Raw genomic sequence first — 5,581 nt, 5'->3', positions numbered from 1 at the left:
GGTGCCAGTAAGAAACGTGTGAATTCTGCAATTTTTTAAACAATTGTTTGTTTTTCTTTGTGCGTGCACGGTTTCAGATAATGAGAAATATGCTGAAGGTTTGCTAATGAATGACAAGTTGTTTTTTTTTTCAGATCCCTCAGCTCTCTTCCCTATGCCTCTTAAAAATCCATCTTCTGATGAAAACGCACATGAGAAATGTAAACTCCCTGGGAAAACAAGCTTTGCAGAAAATGAACAGTGGCAGAAAATAGGATGTTATCAGTCAAGAAGTGGGATTTATTGGATATTTACAACGTGCAGAGCACTGTACTAAGCAGTTGGCCAAGTACAATATAACAGAGTAGGTAGACAAGTTCCCTGCCCCCAACAAGCTTACAACAAGTCTCGAGGGAATAATTGTGGCTTACTGTGTGCATAGCACTGTACTAAGCACTGGGGTAGATACAAACTAATCAGATTAGACACAGTCCATGTCCCATATGAGGCCGACAGTCTAAGTTGGATGGAAGAGGACTCAGTCCTCATTTTCCAGATAAGGTAACCGAAGCACAGAGAAGTTAAGTGACTTACCCAGGGTCACATAGCAGGCCATGGTGGACCTGAGATTAGAACCCACATCCTCTGACTCCCAAGCCCGGGCTCTGGTAGGCCTAGTTATCACGAAAACTTACACTCCCTATTGCCAAGACTTAAATAGCCAATATGAAAAACAGTTTCCTCTTCTGAAATCAGCTTCCATTCACAAAATGTATTCCCCAGTCAGACCTTCCACGTTTCGAATTGAACTCGAAGCTTTCGGGCCTGCGAACCTTCAAATTCCACTTGGCTTTGGCATAACCTCCGATCTGGGCTGCTGAACATTTTGTTACCTTATTCCCCTGGTTACTCTAGAAGTAGAGAGAAAGAATTACTTTCAAACAAGAATTTTTATTGCTTTCATCACACCAGCTTTGGTTCAGCTATAAAAAATTTTTTTATGAAATTTCTCTTGGAAAACAGTGAATTAAATGGGAGAGGGAAATTACTTTAGGCAACTCAGAAATATTGGCAAAACCATAACAGAACTTCGCAGAGCTTTTCTGTTGGCTTGCTTAATGTTCACAGAATGGAATATTTTCAGATTAGCTTCTCTATTTGAGGCAGGTGAAGTTGCAGGATGGATGGTGGTATTCATCTTCCTGAATGTGGAAAGGTTTATTTTTCCCTGTCTTAGATAACTGTCATAGTAAGTGTCAGTTCGATCCAATGGATCCTTCCCTCTCCTTTCCCCTGGGAAGAAATACTTGTTCACTTTTCAAGCCTTTGGAAAAAAAAATATATCCACCCCAACTGTTTCCCAAAGGCAAAGTTCTATCTACTCCTCTAGCATTTTCTGGATGAATAAAAGAGAATAAAGGAAAACACAAAAGAGGAGACACTCTTACAGAAGCAGTAAGGCTTAGAGGAAAAAACACAGGGAATCAGAGGAACTTAATATTACGTTGTTGTTTCTTAAGTGATTGCTTTGTGTCCAGCCCCGGTGTAGATACAAGTTCTAAGCCTTGGGGTAGATATGAGTTGATCAGGTTGGACAGAGTCCCTGTCCCAGTTGGAGTTGACAGTCTAAGTAGGAAGGAGGAGGATTTAATCCCCGTTTTATAGTTGAGGAAACTGAGGGACAAGAGAAGTTAAGTGACTTACCCAAGGTTATACAGCGAGCAATTGGCAGAGCGAGGCTTGTAAGCCAGGTCCCCTAACTCCCGGCCCTGTACTCTTTCCACGGGGACATGCCGCTCCTCTAGGACCTGGGTTCTAAACCCATCTTCATTTCTTGCCAGGTCTGTGACGTGGGGCAAATCACTTAACTTCTCTGTGCCTCAGTTTCCTCATCGGTAAAACGGGGATTAAATACTTGCTCTCCCTCCCGCCTTAGACTGTGAGCACCATGTGGGACAAGGACTAATAATGGTGGTATTTGTTAAGCGCTTACTTTGTGCGCAGCACTGTTCTAAGCGCTGGGGGGATACAAGGTGATCAGGTTGCCCCACGTGGGGCTCACAGTCTTAATCCCCATTTTACAGATGAGGTCACTGAGGCACAGAGAAGTTAAGCGACTCGCCCAAAGCACACAGCTGGCAAGCGGCGGAGCAGGGATTAGAACCCATGACCTCTGACTGCCAAGCCCGGCCTCTTTCCACTGAACCACGCTGAAGGACTGTGTCTGACCCGACTGAAGTGTATCTACCACAGCATTTAGAACAGTGCTGGGTACATAGTAAGCACTTAACTAACGGTTATCACTCCCGGCTTCTTAATTATTCCTTGGATTTTTGTCTTCGACGGGCTCTTCTTCCTCCTTTCTTCTACTGAAAAGGAGCTAGCAGGTGGCCGGCTCTGCTTTGAACCAGCAGTGGACCAATTAGAGCTGTGGCATGTCTGGCAAACAAATGTTTAATTTTGGACTTGGCCACGGGCCAACCATTTGGAGTCGGGGAAGGAAAATCACCTGCTGTTGCTGCTCGGGGACAGTGGAATGCGTCCACTGTTGCCACTAACCCAAATCATCCCTCATAAAAACGCACAGACAGAGCGAGCTCGCGTGCCGCTCTCTATTGCCGTCCTCATCTGCGGCGGAGGTTGCGAGTGGTTGAGGGGCGATGCCGTGCGATGAGGTTCTCTTCAATAGGAGATGACGCGTGCAAGACGGGGGACCGTATTTTCCGATCTACAGCTTGGCCTAGTGGAAAGAACGCAGGGCTGGGAATCGGGACTTGGGTTCTAATTCGGACTCCTCCCCCTGCCTGTTCCGTGACTTCTTTGCATCTCAGTTTGCTCATCTGTAAAATAGGGATTCAATACCTGCTCTCCCTCCCTCTTATCTTGGAGCTCTGGGGAAGACAGAGACCCTGATTATCTGATATCTACCCCAGCATTTAGAACAGTGTTTGCCCAGCTCTAAGTAATCTCTGAGAGAAGCATCGTGGCTTAGTGAAAAGAGCCCAGACTTGGGAGTTAGAGGATCTAGGTTCTAATCTCAGCTCTGCCACTTATCTGCTACAGGCAAAAGTCACTTAGTAATAATAATAATAATAATAATAATTGTGGTATTTGTTAAGCGCCTACTATGTGCCGAGCTCTTCTAAGCGCTGGGGTAGATACAAGGTCATCAGGTTGTCCCATGTGGGGTTCACAGTCTTAATCCCCATTTTACAGATGAAGTAACTGAGGTACAGAGAAGTGAAGTGGCTTGCCCAAGGTCACACAGCAGACAAGCGGAGGAGCCGGGATTAGAACCCACACCCTCTGACTCCCAAGTCAGTGGAAAGAGCACGGGCTTTGGATTCAGGGCTCATGAGTTCGAATCCCAGCTCTGCCACTTGTCGGCTGTGTGACTGTGGGCAAGTCACTTAACTTCTCTGTGCCTCAGTTCCCTCATCTGTAAAATGGGGATTAAGACCGTGAGCCCCACGTGGGACAACCTGATTCCCCTATGTCTACCCCAGCGCTTAGAACAGTGCTCGGCACATAGTAAGCGCTTAACAAATACCAACATTATTATTATTATTATTATTATCATTACTTTCCACTGAGCCATGCAGCTTCTCTAAACGTCTCTGTGCCTCGGTTTGCTCATCTGTGAAATGGGGATCCGATACCTGTTTTACCTCCTATTTAGAATCTGAGGCCCATGTGGGATCCGATTAACTTATATCTACCTCAGCGCTTAATGTAGTGCTTGGCACAGAGTAAACACTTAATAAACACCCAGACTAAGCCCCTCTTTTCCTCTGTTCCTCCCCGCCCCCCCAGTGCCCAGACTGCCTCCCTCTGTTCTATCCCCTTCTCCACCCCACAGCACTTGTGTATAGTCCCTTTATTTTCTTAATGATGTGCATTTATCTATAGTTCTATTCATATTGATGCTATTGATGACTGTTTAGTTCTTTTGTTTAATTGTCTGTCTCCCCCCTTCTACACTTTGAGCACGTTGTTGAGTAGGGATTGTCTCTATTTGTTGCCGAACTGTACTTTCCAAGCACTTAGTACAGTGCTCTGCACACAGTAAGTGCTCAATAAATACGACTGAATGATCACCACCATTATTATTATTTTTGCTATTATTAACTAATACCACGATTCTTCTAATTACTAATTCGAATTATTAACTAATTCACAATTCATCACTATTACTCACTCTCATTTCCAAGAGAGGACCCTAGGCTGCGAGGTTAAAAAATGGGGTTGAAGGGATCATAATAGCATCTCTCGATTTCAGAGATTTCACATTCTTCAGTAGCTATAGGCTATTCCATTCCAGCTAAACTTGCCTTCTTTAAGCTTACATCAATTGGTCCTTTGAGCCCTTGCTGTCAATCAGTCAATCAATATTTATTGAGCATTTATTGTGTGCAGAGCACTGTAAGAAGCACTCGGGAGAATACAACAGCGTCGGAAGACACGTTCCCTGCCCACAGTGAGTTTATAGTCTAGACTACGGAAGGCCTCTTAGCTCTTAATAAGGTTGTCCCACGTGAGGCTCGCAGTTAATCCCCATTTTACAGATGAGGGAACTGAGGCACAGAGAAGTGAAGTGACTTGCCCACGGTCACACAGCTGACAAGTGGCAGAGTTGGGATTCCAACTCATCACCTCTGACTCCCAAGCCCAGGCTCTTTCCACTAAGCCACGCTGCTTCTCAACCCCTATTCTTAACCCCTATTTGTTCCCCACTTTCCACCTCCCACTTGTCTTTTGCTGTCGAGTCGCCTCAGACCCATAGCGACGCCATGGACGCACCTCTCCCAGAACACCCCACCTCCACCTGCCATCGTTCCGGTACTGTACCCAAAGAGTTTTCTTGGTAAAAATATGGAAGTGGTTTACAGTTGTCTTCTCCCGTGTAGTAAACTTGAGTAGCCACCCTCGACTCTCTCCCATGCCGCTGCTGCCCAGCAAAGGTGGGCTTTGACTCGTAGCAGAGGGCCTTCCTCTCACTAGCCATTTTCCAAGCTAGGAATGGAATGGGTAGGACTCTGTTTGACTCTCCCTCCCATCGTCGAGACCGGTAGAGTCCTGGAAACTCCCCAGGTGTGACCCTGAGAGGGGTCACCACCCGCTACTTCACTATTTCTTTTAGTCATTCTTTCGATAGTATTTATTGAGCGCTTACTATGTGCAGAGCACTGGACTAAGCGCTTGGAATGTACAAATCAGCAACAGATAGAGACAGTCCCTGCCCACTGACGGGCTTACAGTCTAACTGGGGAAGACAGACAAAAACAACAGCAATAAATAGAATCAAGGGGATGGACATCTCATTAAAACAATAGCAATAAATAGAATCAAAATGATGTACATCTCATTAACAAAATAAATAGGGTAATAAAAAATACATACAATTGAGCGGACGAGCACAGTGCTGAGGGGAGGGGAAGTGGGGGGGGAAGGGGGCTTAGCTGAGGGGAGGTGAAGGGGGGGTAGAGGGGCGGCAGAGGGAGCAGAGGGAAAAGGGGAAGCTCAGTCTGAGAAGGCCTCTTGGAGGAGGTGAGCTCTAAATAGGTCTTTGAAGAGGAGGAGAGAATTAGTTGAGTCAGGTATG

At 45.8% G+C, this 5,581-nt stretch overlaps 1 non-coding gene across 1 annotated transcript; it reads right to left on the bottom strand.

Moving 5' to 3' along the window:
• Nucleotides 1-4,950: 4,950 nt before the first annotated feature.
• On the bottom strand, nucleotides 4,951-5,088 carry LOC114814447. Its single transcript, XR_003762245.1, has one exon. It is a non-coding gene; the product is annotated as a small nucleolar RNA SNORA7 (small nucleolar RNA).
• Nucleotides 5,089-5,581: the final 493 nt, after the last annotated feature.

The sequence above is a fragment of the Ornithorhynchus anatinus genome, chromosome 9 (assembly GCF_004115215.2).
Source record: "Ornithorhynchus anatinus isolate Pmale09 chromosome 9, mOrnAna1.pri.v4, whole genome shotgun sequence".
In the NCBI taxonomy this organism is placed as follows: Eukaryota; Metazoa; Chordata; class Mammalia; order Monotremata; family Ornithorhynchidae; genus Ornithorhynchus; species Ornithorhynchus anatinus.
The sequence above is the reverse complement of the archived record's forward strand: the minus strand, read 5'-3'. Positions and strand labels throughout refer to the sequence as shown.